Here is a 13,682-nt window from a genome sequence, read left to right as displayed (position 1 = left end):
TTAACGGAAAATTTCAAGTTTCTCAGAGCAACATTTAGAAAATTTTTTACAGTAGATCCTATGAGAGCTGAGATGTAAATACAATATACCGGTACACTCCGTTGTCAACAAAACAGTGATGTGCAAACCGAAACAAGACGCAACAGATATACGTGCTTTACAACATAATTACACAAAGTCTGAAAGGAGAAGAAGAAGTGGAGGAAGAAGAGTACTATGGCATTGAGTTGGAAGAAGAGTAGCCTAAGATATATCAAGACGTTAAAGGAATTGCAACAATTTCCCTTACGTCGAAATGTACAATGAACCTTACACTTATCTCCTGTGCAACCCATATATCTCCTATCTTATATGTCAATTCAATTTTTATCACGAAAATTTTACTTCAAAAAAATATTTTGAATAACATGAGTTGGCAACACTACACTCGGCTTTCATGTAAGGAAAATGTCCTCCAAAAACTTTCTTCTGTAGTAAACACTACATGAATGCATATTATATTCACTCCACATAGAATACACACAAGACGTTGTTAGGAGTTGCTGGTGGCTAAATCCACAAAGCGAAAGACGATTCCGAATTAACATAACGACCTAGCACACTTAAGTCCTCAGCAATTGTGTTAATTAGAGAGTGCCTGTGGACGGGTTTCTTTCCTCGCTGTACGACACACACGCGCCTCCGAACAATCGATGAATACACTACAAGAATGTCAACACATTAAAAAAAGGGTTTAATGATTCTTTTGGAACTCTTACTTTTAGCCCAAAAACATAAGTACAAAGTTTTAAAGCAGTCTTCACTCCCCTTTAACCTGATTTGAATTTTGGTGAATAATTAGGAATGAAGAAAAAAAAAAACATTTAAGCAGAATAAAAAGTATTTTTACACGCTTTTCTTTAACTTTCAATGGTTCAACCGTGTCATCAAATATTGCAACCTTAATTTAACCCATTTTCCGACGTCAGATAACCATTAAATTTAGCACAGGGCTGTAAGTCGAGTGGCAATACAATATCCCACTTAACTTTATATATGTCATTTATATTTACCCTAATATACCGTTTAAGTTATTAATATTGCTCTCTACTAGCTATATCCTGTTCCGTTATGCAACCAAAAACTCTCCGAAGTAGGCATGTACATTATAACATGCAGGAGATTCTCGTAAAATACGTTTCAGATACTGACAAGGTGAGTACGACAAATGTCAAGAATGATTGGATGTGAAAACCTCTTATAGCAAAAAGTGATTAATAACAAGTGTTAAAAATATAATAATATAATTTAAAGTAAATGCAGAGAAAACTAAATACATAGAAATTCATAATTCTGCGAATTACAGATGCGTTAAAATATCAAATAATACTTTCGACTACGTGGATACTTTCAAATATATAGGATAAATATTATTAGCAGACCAAAACCATATTCACGAAGCAATTAAATGGCGACTGAAAGCAGGGAATTCTTGTTATTATTCAGTTCAAAATTCTTTGTTGTCGCGAATTCTGTCGAGGAATTTGAAGTTTAAAATTTATCGAACGATAATGATTCCTGTTATGCTGTATGGTTGCAAAAGATGGTCGCTTCCTCTGAGGGAAGAATGCACACTGAAAGTATCTGCGAATAAAATCCTGAGACAAATATCCAGACTTAAAAGGAATGGGAATGGGAAATGGCGGAAACTTCATAACGAGGAATTGGATAATTTATACCGTTTACCGAACATTGTCAGGGTCATCAAGTCTAGGACGCTTAGGTTGGCAGGTCATGTAGCCAGAATAGAAGAAAATAGAAACCCTTTTAAAACTTTAGCTGGAAATCCATTCGGAAAACGACTATTAGGATGACCTAGGCACAGATAAGAAGACAATACTAAGGTCGATCTCGCAGAAATAGGAATACAAAGTAAAAACTAGATCCAGTTAGCTAAGGATAGAAGTCAATGGAGAGCTTTTCTGAACGTAGCATTGAACCGTCAGAGTTTGTTAGTTAGTTATAAAATACGCAAAAAGAAGACTCTTTTATAGGCAAAATGAACAAATGGGCATAAGTGTATAAAGAGTATTGAGTGTGATTGAGCGTATGAATTTAAGTGAATCACAGTGCCAATGCTTTTTTAATCTTAATTCCATTTCATTTTTACCTCAGCAAAGAAAGGGGAAAAAAACTTTTTTCTGTAAATTTTGAATCTTTTCCTTAAGTAGACTATACTGACGAAAGACACTCTCTCTCTCGACAAGCATGTAGGAAAGAAAACAAACAAAGTTCTATAAGTATAGAGAATGTATTTTACTATGATTTAAAAAATCAGAAAATATTATAAAATAAAATATTTTTAAAACGGTTTCTTTTTTAAAAAGTAATAAAGAAAATAAAACAAATCTTTCCAAAATATTAAAAAAATAAAAATTATATTTTTAAAAAAAATTCTATTTACGCATGAGTAAAATGAAGAGCATGGGAAGCATTCTTATATACAGAATGAATGAATGTATGAAATCCCCTCCAAGCTTTTCAATTTTAGCACTGCATAAACACACTTTTTATAGGGTGTCTATTAAAATTTCACAATGAAATTTCGTGACTTTTTCGTGACCTTTCCTTTACAAATCATAAAATTTCCTGACATTTTCAAGAGCGAATTTGGGTGCGAATTAGGCCGAAGTTTCATCTATGCGATACACACGTACTTTACTTGCGATTTGGTAGCGTCTAAAGCCGACCATAGACATTTTTGGTGTTGAATTTTGATGTTTTATAGAACAAAATTTTCCAATCTGTACTTACATTTGCACAGTTTAAAAAAAAATCGTGACCCAAAAGCTAAATTTCGTGATTTTTTCGTGACATTCGTGACTTTCGTGACCGATAGACACCCTGTTTTAACAAAAAAATAATTTTTGGATTTTTTTTTTACTTTTAAGTATGATTTGTTTAATTTTTACTTTTAAAATTATTTTTTTAAAAGGAACGCATGTTTCTAATTTTATTTTAGTTTATTTTATTTGGTCTTTAGAAAAGAAGTGTTAAGAAAATGCTCATACAAGATTATTATTTTGTAAATGGAATGTTTACTTCCGACGATTATGTTCTCTATGTCAACGCCGAAGAGACCAATGATTAATGTGGGAGGAAACGGGAAAATTCCAAGAAACCCATACAGTCCTATCCATGCCATTTTCTCCTAAAAGTATTGCATTACTTCTGAACAGGAAATACGTTATGTATACTCAAGACGGTATTCTAATTTTACATTGGTTAAAAAAAAAAAAAAAAAATCAGTTCACAATGGATAAACTTGCATTACAGTTGTGACTATATAGACCAGTGGTTCTCAACCGACTGGTGTGTCACGCAATCCCCTAAGGTGTGTCGCGAAATTCTAGAGTTTAAAAATCATGAAGAACTTAACAATAACTAGTTAAAATCGACACAGACTGTACCAGTCAACACTTCACAGCGGTAGCAATAATGCTCAGTGTTATATAGAGTCATTATAGAAACTAACTGGTTTCGCCATTATAATAGGTATTATTATTATTTTTATTTATAATAAAAATATCAAACAAGTGTGTCATCAGTCAAAGAAAAAAAAGTTGAGAACCACTGATCTAGACTACCAATAAGGAAGCAGGGAGTTACCGGTAGAGCGCTTAACTCTACTGCGTGGGGTACCTGGTTCGATCTCCGTAAGTCTGCAATGGACAACATCGTGTTTGTGGGTTTTTACTCTCGTTTCCTTCTACACTACATCCTTATCCCATCGATTCCTTTATCATTTACTTGCCTTCATTATCCGTTTCTTTTAACCTAAACAGCATAATTGTGGGATGTTAAACTTAAGAGATTTCATTTAGATTGCTAACAATAACCGTATACTTCTCAGTATACTATTATATATAACAACAGGTAGAAGTGCCAATTCTTTGCACGTGAAAATAAGATGTAAGAAAAATAAGATGGACCTAACCCGGTGTCGAAGGGATAAGCTCTCCCAGTTTTTGAGTAAATAATTTAAGGTATTGTATATATATTTTTCAAAGTATATCATAAACTGATGATATATCTATCATAGTCTGGGTTCTTGTTGCCCCTCCCCACGGGCTTCTCTCGCAGGGGGTGAGGGGGACGCGTGCCCCCAATATTTTGAAGTACAAAATATTCAATATTTTATTCTAATTTAATTTATTTACTAACGACAGAATAATATATAAATAATAATAATTGCATTTATTTGGAATATAATATTCAGGCTGTGAAACGATTATAACATTTCTTGATATACCTCAGCGGGTATTGATGTAAAGTTCTTGATATACCTTGATATATATGAAGGTAAGAAGAAAAGTAACAAATGGAATCAAAGATAATAAACAGGTTGGTCTAGGTAGTACTATTTAAATCACTTTCTTTGATGTCCCCCCCCCAAAAAAAAATACATGTCAGAGACACCAGTGCCCCTCCCCAACCCGTTTTCATCTTCTAGTTCCGCCTCTGAAGGTGTACTTAGTAAATATAAAAACGGAATTTTGAATATTTTACAAATTATCCCTCTTTTGCTGTTAAGAGCGGAGTTTTCGAAAATGATGAAGCACGTATTCCTTTGTTTTTAATTGCTTTTATAAACCGACTTTATAAGCGAATCTATCAGTATGATTTTAACATGATGTCAACATACATACACTATGGTTAGTGATGTTTAATAACCTAAAACTTCTAAATATCTTCGAATTGATGTCTTCAGAATTCTAGGTATATCTAGTAAAACAATAATAATAATAAATTGTTAAAAAAAAAAATAGTAACGTCATTCCTTGTAATTTTGACAAACCTAAAAGTCAAATCGAAGTGTACATTGTTTATTTAAATAAAAACCACACCCAAATTTACTCCTTACGCTCCAAGTGTTTGATGCCTTTTTTCTTTTATTATTCTCTCTGTGGAAACATAACAAAACAATTAGAGTAAAAATATTTGGGAAAGACGTACAGGTGGAAAGAAAAAGGAAAACTGTCATTGTAGTTGGTTTCACCGTCACTAGGTGGCAGCATCTTATCACGCAAGTGAAGACATACTTGATTGATTGACCAATCGCGAAATGAGAGGCGGAAGAAAAAAAGAGAAACAAAATAAGAAAGAAAGAAAGAAAAAAGATAACACACAAAAGACAAACCAACATCGTCACAGTTTCCTAAGTGTGTGTGTGTGTGTGAGAGTTAAAAACAAAGGTTCTTCTATAATTACAAACGCTAAACCCGCACACAGACTGGCGTGACGGGACGAAGAAGGGGGTTGGTCGCAGTGGTTATGGTTACCTTTACTTACTGGTTGACCTTAAAGTTGTCTGCAGAAGCAGAAAAGAAAAGAATGAGCCGGTGAAGCTTCTATAGTAGTTGGTTGCTCCACTACTACTACTACTTCACGTACAAAAATTACCCTTATTATCGGTCCTTCTTTCGCGTAATTACGACCTACAATCACGTAAATTACAAAAATCTAAGAAATGAAATCAAAGTGGATTTCCACTACAGGGTGCTTCAAAACAATGCGTTGCTCAAACTATTACCAGGCTCTTCTTCGCTTTCGCATAATAAAGTACTAACTCTAGTAGCGCAATATTAGGAAACGGTAGGCTAACTGCCAGCCGTTTCGTCTATCTCCCAAACAATTTAATTGCTAATTGACCCGAAGAAATAAAACTGTAAGAAGGAGTACAATATCGAAACTACAGGATAAATAGCGGCATATAGTTGGCTGCCCAACATAACATATAGATTTAATGTTAATATAGTTGACTGCTCTTAACATAGAGATTTTGAAAAGATAGGCGTTTCAATTTTAATGTTTTTTCCTTATTATTATTACTCAATTGAAATAACCACTTAACCCTACGTACACCAAAGTGGGTTAAAAAAAATTGTCCACACTTTTATTAGAAAAAGATTATTTATGGATGTTTCTTTAGTATCATGTCACAACTCAGGATTTGTGTAGAAATATATATATATATATAAATTTTATTTTCTGCCCTTCAATACTTTTGATTTCTAGAAAATAGCCCAAAATTTAAAAAAAAAACTTTTCATGGCGCACATAAAGTACCCTCTTTTGGTGTAATGTGTTACTATAATTTGCATGGGATTATTTCCAGTTAAAGTTGAAGATTCATAGACAAGGATCATAGACAGCTTGATAAGTCATCAATTACTGTTGAGTTCATTTTTCTAGTCGCTGCCTTAACCTAGATTTTTGAGTAATTCAAATTCTGGTCATACTGTAATATTTATGGATGGCAACACTGAAAATTCTTCTGATTCGTATTTTTGGGTATAGAATAACATTATCTATTATTGTGGTAAATTACCTCTTTCCACTTACGATAAACGGGCAAAAGAAAAATATTTAGTAGTCTGCCCCCTTAATGTTTTCCGTTCACTCCAGTTCTACAGTACGCCTATAGTCATTACACATATACAAGTATTTAAGTTTTAGTACTATGCTAAGGGACAGCGATTATGGCATATGAAAGCGGTGCTTTGAGTTCCCTTTAAACGTGTTAACAAACGAGAGGGCTGCAGAGTTGCCATCTTGTCTATTTTGTTAAAACGGAGACCAAGATGTTATGTTGTTACTTGCTCGCGTTGTAGTGCGTCTGCTTAACCACAACCCTTATCACACGGCAACGACTTCATCTCATTCGCCTAGCCCATATGCCATCGACTGTGTCCCACGCTTTAGTAGAATGCTATTTCGTTACTTTTTTTTTTAATTAACAAAATATCCTTAATATTTGTGTTGGAATATTAAAAGCACAACTGTCTGAAGATCATCATATCTGCATGTTTAATTAGATTTAGTGAATGGAGTGGAATGTTCAGTGGTCAGATGAGAAAGAAATAACGTGAATGTTAACACTGTAAAATTCATACATACAGAAGACTTTCAGCTGTCTCTTCTCCGTATTATACGGCCTAGTTCCAGAAAAGTTTTTAAAAAAAGAAAGAAAGAGAAATTGAAGATAAACTCTAATCAATTCATTGCTATCGAGAGTGGTACGCTCGTCAAAGTAATAATAATAATAATAAAAATAATAATAATAATAATAATAATAATAATAATAATAATAATAATAATAATAATAATAATAATAATAATAATAATAATAATAATAATAATAATAATAAATAAAACATTCCCTTTATTTAGTTTTTCTCATCCAATTTTGGCAAAAAGAAAAAGAAAGAAAGAAAAAAGCAAGTTAGCAACATTAAAACAGTCTTATTGTTATTTTCAGCTCAAAGGTAACAAAGTTAATTTTGTCTTCGTATGTGTATGTGCTTAAAACAATAACTCTTTGTTCAAAAAGTTGCTTTAAAAAAAAACTTTTACTGCGCCGGTTCTCACAAGAATAAAAAGTCACGAGTTACCCCCAGTTGCCCAAAAAACACCTACAGTCAAAAAGCAACAAACCAACCCTCCACCACGGAAAAGTCGTGTGTGGACTAACCCAACAAGCAATCATTAAAAAAATTGCATAAGTTATTAAGTCTAGTGTAAGTTAAAGGCAAAATTACTCTGTATTATTGTTCATAATATATATATATATATATATATATATATATATATATATATATATATATATATATATATATATATATATATATATATATATATATAATTGTGCCGAGTAAAAAATACTGCTTTTGGCTATTAAGTAACTATAAAAGTGCAAACAGTTTATTAAAAGTTTACAAAAATGTCAAAAAATCGTTTAATTGTGCAGCCCAACGAAACACGTTACGTCACAAATCGCTCTTTTTTTTTTTTTTTTTAAGTGATAAGTAATGTTAATTTGTTCTGTCAGCTGCGAAAAAGCTCAATAATTTAACTACTCAAAAATTGCAATCCAAAATCTTTTTTTTTTTTTTTTTTAATGTACATATAGCCAGCACGCCGATTACAAATTTGTTATCTTAAAAAAAAAACTACAATTCGTTATACATAATTTACTTTCACATAAGCCACTTTCATCAAAAGGCAATTCGTATATTTTGTTTTATCAGTCTTTAAAAAAAAAATTTAGCTAGCTAAAACAGTAAAGTTTATTTAATACTAGCAGCGTTCACCCCGCTTCGCTGCGGTCACCCCGGAACGCAATAAACGTTGTTACTTAGATAATTTTTACTTTTTCGCTTTCAAGTGATATGATAAAAACCATAGAAGATTGCAGTAAATGTTAACATTATATCGCCTGTCATTTATGTTAACCCGCCCCGCTTCGCTGCGGTCACCCCGGAACGCAATAAACTTTGTTACTTAGATAATTTTTACTTTTTCGCTTTCAAGTGATATGATAAAAACCATAGTAGATTGCAGTAAATGTTAACATTATATCGCCTGTCATTTATGTTAACCCGCCGAGTGACACGGTCATGCGGGTTGCATATAAATACGTTTATTTTTATACCTATGATGAACTAACAAAGGATTTGTACGTTATGGACACTTGAATGGTCAATTATCTCAAGACACTGGTAATTAAAAATTAAAGTGATATGATAAAAACCATCTAGGGTCCAAATCCTAATAACCCCCCAAAAATGAAAGAAATTGGTTCAGCAGTATTAGCGTGATGAGCTAACAAAGGATTTGTGCGTTCTCTTTTATATAATATATATATTTTACGGCCGTACAATAATTACATATTGTAAAATATTGTCAATGTTTTTCTTGTTAGATTTTCATGTGCATTCAGTATTATCAAACTACAATAGTTACAAAAAATTAAATATAAATGTTGTTTGCGTAATCATTTAGTGTTAAATTTTAAAAACCCCTCATACCGCGAGGACGTAGGTAATGAGATATGTGCTTCTGGTAAATTAATAAAAGTAAATAAGCTATCCCTCGCATCAAGAGTAAAATAATAAATAAAATAAAAAATTAATTATCACACATAAATAGCTTAAACACAAATAAATACATTGCATACCAACTATCATCTAAATACTCCCAAGTTTAAGTAACAGTTAGCAAAGCATGGTATTTATCCTGGTGGGGGAGATAATTGAAAAAATCATATTTTTATTGCATCTTAGCTTCAAGTGCAAGCGTAAATAGACGTAGCCTCCCACGCCAGCGATAACATCATCCAGAAGAACTCATTTTTATGACGTCAAAAAGTTAATGCAATTCATAGATTTTTGTTCTACTCTAAGACATTATTTATTTATGAAACATATGTGAAAAATATATGCTAAGAAGGTTGTATCTATTGGTGTTTAACTTATCGTAACATTGACACACACACACATTCATACACGCTGCTAACAGTGACACATAATCTCAACAGTGACGTAATACTACCTTCAATTTATTCAAATTTTGCCCCTTTTTTGATTATTGAAAATATGATAGCTACGCCACTGCTACAGCGCAAGTTGTACGATGTCCGTAAATCTTTTTAAGGGTGACCACCTTAGGTAGGTTTCACTGAATATAAGCACAATTGTAAATTTCTTCTTTCGTGTTCTTCGCCCCGCCTGACAGGTGCCAGTAAGAACTCAAGAAGGAAATCGCGGTTTCCGCAAAACAACGGAAATATCATTTGTGACCAGACAAATAGACAGACATTGAGGGTTTTTTTTATTATGAAAAAAACGAGGGTGAAAAAGGAACAGCGCTATGGACTTTCAGCAGTTCAAGGTCATACTGTACAAGACCATGGCAAGGTATAATTATTAAACCAAAGTGCCATGCCTCTGCAAGAAATTTCTCTACCATCACAGCAACAGGGTAATTCTTTTTTATCTTTTTTTTTATAAAAAGAAAAAAGAAAGACAAAAAGAAAAGCATTGTGTCTATGTGGCTCTCTATTACAACTAGACGACGCGACGCAATGGGTATTATATCTTTTAGAGATAGAGTCACACAGACCAAAAAAAAAAAAAAGCATCAACGCCACAGAAAGATTTCCTGAACAATTTTAACGACCTTCTTTTCGTCACAGGAACTAATCATTACAGATGATTATGGTTTCCTTTGATTTTCTTAGTTTTAGCCGATTTAAAACAAGTAACGTTTTTCGAAGAAAGAAAAAAAAACGAAGATAGCAGCATTATGTGTTTTCTCCAGAAAAACAAATAATTAAAAATTGAAGCATGGTATTGAAATTCTCTGGAATAACTGTTGGACTCTCATTTAGCACTTTATGTGTGATCATAGAATATTGATAAATATTGTATCCTAATTTCTTAACGCTATTATATAAGAAATTATTGTGCTTTACATTGCATTGGGACAGTTTTACGTCTCATGGTTATGCCGGATAGGCTAAACAATATGGTGATGATGAAAAATGAATGAAATGCTGGAATGAAGAAAATGGGAGAAAACAATAGAACACAGAGGAAATCCCCGCACACAGTGTTTGTCCACCACGCACAAATTTAACTTAGCGCGACCTGGGATCGAACCCAGGACCCCACGCACCAGAGGTGAACGCTCTACCAGGAAATCCATTAAGAGTCTTCATCCCGGCGAAATTAAAATACCGCTAATTTTACAGTAATTATGTGATATCTTCAAATAGATAAAAGATAATTGAAATATGGAACAAGAGCGCCCCAGACAATATTATTTTACATGAGAAACCGTTATCACGACTCACTTATCTGCTTTCGATTTCGAGCCATTTTGAAAATCGGCATTTATTTTCGCGTTTCTAAACAGCTGAAAACGGAAAGCCACTAGGTGACTTGTGATAACAGTACCTCACGCAAAATAATATTGTCTAGGGCGCTCTTGTTCCATATTTCAATTATCATTTATCTATTTGAAGATATCACATAATTACTGTAAAATTAGCGGTATTTTAATTTCGCCGGGATGAAGACTCTTAAGTCACAAGCGAAAACCAATGCTAATGCTAACTATTCGCGATTCGGTTGAATGGTTATTTCTTCGTGAAAATAATCAATATGGATGTTCATACTGCATATAGCACGATGACTGTCTATATGTACTATTCTTTTTTGTCTGTGGAAGAATGCATTTGTAAAGTGCTGCCTAATGTTAAAACGTTATGTATATCTTTCAAATATGGTATAAATTCACTGCCTCCATCCTGAATGCGGCAAGTACTATCCTCCAGAACAATCTATTTACATAGTCTTTTTATAAGCTCGAAAACTACTCCCCCGAGGAAAAATTCATCTAAAAAAAAAACACGTATACAGCACATCCTTTGTTTTCAGAAAAAAAAAACATATTTCACTTTTTAAAATTTCAAGACACCCTGAGTCAAGTCAGATAAATTAAAATAACAAACAATGGCAAAATGAATGGAAGGACACTGTGAAATTCGACTGGTGAAACTAAGGGGGAGGGGAGTGGAAAACATTACTAAGGATAGTCGACCACCGCGTTCGAACCCGAGATCTCTATTATTATTATTTTTATTATTATATGTGTAGCTAGAATTCCTTCCTCAGTATTAGGATCAGTACGAACACAGCCTTAGAAATCTACCAAAAGTCGCTGGAATAAAGTTTGGATTTCCGGTAGCAAATGTGCATTTTGATCATTTTATGTTGAATATGTCTACAAACTCGAAAGACACGCATGAATATTGTACGGGCAACACTGTGTGTCAGTCTATGGTCATTGTTTGTGGCAATGTCCCCGCAGGAGAGCCATGTTCAGTTCCACGCGGAGGAGACTTTGGGGGAAGAGGATGGTTATTTGCCAGAAGCCCATTGATGACAGCGCCCCGCTGTGGAGGTCACAGGTCATTCGGCCGCCCGTGGCGCTGCGCTGGTAACGTGGTCGGGACAACAGCAACAACAAAAGGATCGTTTCTATGTGCGGGGAAGCGTGGGGTGGCAGAAAAAGAATGAGATCAAACAAGGGGGGGGGACAAAGTACCTGGATGATTTTGTTTACAAGTTATGTAACATTGTAAGAATTTTGTTCACGGTGTTGGAAACCTGCTACGCGGGAATCTATTATAATGATGCTACAAGCATCTTCTACCAAACTACTTTTTAAAAAATCATAAAAACGTATATTTCATTTGAACTTTTCGTAAACAATTTGAATATACGAGGGTTGTTATAAAGTTCTAAGCCTAATCAGACATGCAAAACATATTAGACCATTATACAAAGTAATACCAACTTTGCTATCAAAATCTAGTTTCTCGAGGGACGTAATAAGTACATAGTAGTAGGGGTCGACGTATATTGCGCCGAGTCAGCAAAAATTTCTCGATTCTGATTGGCTGAGAGAGGTCACGTGACGTTAGGCCCCGCCCACGCGGGAAATTCAAATTTTCAGGTCACGTGGTATGACGTCATGAGTCACCCTGCGGGGAAATCCCTCATTCTCTTTTATGACTAGGATTTTTGAAAATTGTTCCCTTTTACGGGTAAGATGTGTGTTTTGATTGGTTGACAGCTGTCACATGATCTTAGACCCAGGGATATTTGAAAATTCGTTCCCTTTTACGGGTAAGATGAGTGTTTATGATTGGCTGATAGAGGTTACATGATCTTAGACCCGCTACACGGTGAACAGGTCGCATGGTATGACGTCATGTTTTACCCTTGCGAGGAAATCCATCACTAATTCGTTTCCTTTTACGGGTAAGATAAGTGCTTTGGTACCTTGATTCTGATTGGATGATAGAGATCACGTGATTTTAGGTCCTAGGATTTTTGAAATTAGGGTGTCCTTTCTGATGTATACTTTGGTACCTCGATTCTGATTGGCCGACAGAGGTCACATGATTTTAGACCCGCCACACGATGAACAGATTACATGGGAAAACCCCTTACTTATTTGTTTTATTTTATGTGTAAGATGCGTGTTTTGGTACCTCAATTTTGATTGGTGGATAGAAGTCACATGATCTTACCCCCCCCCCAGTCCATGAGGGAAATACAGAGTGCTATGACGGCGATCCATCCTAGACCGGGATTTTTTTTTTTAATGGTTATGCGTAAAGTTCCCATGAAGGGTTCAACCTCCTCCTTAAATAACCCTTTTTTGGTATCATGATATTGTACTGAAGTTTACATTAAATATTATCGTTCTCTTTGACAGATAAGATGATTCTTACCTTGATGGAGATCCTGTCCTTGAATTAGTAGTCTATGTCTCTGGAAGTAACAATGGTGAAAGAGAGGTGTCGCTTGTAGATTTCTTATAACACATTGTTGTGAGTTTAAGCGATTTTTTAAACGCTCAGTAAGCGCTTCATTAATGGAAACAGTGTTGCCAGATTTGTCTTACCTAAACTGCTCCGATTCTTTTCGAAACGGTTCCGCAGAGTACAAGAAATTTTAAACTAAAAAATTTTTCGAACTAAAAAAATTTTAAAACTAAAAAAAATTTAAACAAAAATTTTCAAACAAAAAAAAAATTTCGAACTAAAAAATTTGAAACAAAAATTTCAAAAAAATTCGAACTAAAAAATTTAAACTAAAAACTTTCGAACTAAATTTTCAAATCAAAAAATTTTCGAACAAAAAATTTTCGAACCCCAAAAAAAAAAATTCGAACTAAAAAAATTAAATTTTTTTCGAAAAATATTTTAAACTAAAAACTTTCGAACTAAATTTTCAAATCAAAATTTTTCGAACTAAAAATTTTAAAAAAATTTCGAACCAATTTTA

General features: G+C 33.7%; 1 protein-coding gene across 1 annotated transcript in view; it reads right to left on the bottom strand.

The window, feature by feature from the left end:
• Positions 1 to 13,682, bottom strand: part of LOC145692794 (tetratricopeptide repeat protein 28) — a 257,632-nt gene that overhangs the window by 151,433 nt on the left and 92,517 nt on the right. The window lies entirely within an intron of this gene.

Source organism: Thermobia domestica, chromosome 8 (genome assembly GCF_964235325.1).
Source record: "Thermobia domestica chromosome 8, izTheDome1.hap1.1, whole genome shotgun sequence".
NCBI classification, from domain to species: domain Eukaryota; kingdom Metazoa; phylum Arthropoda; class Insecta; order Zygentoma; family Lepismatidae; genus Thermobia; species Thermobia domestica.
The sequence above is the reverse complement of the archived record's forward strand: the minus strand, read 5'-3'. Positions and strand labels throughout refer to the sequence as shown.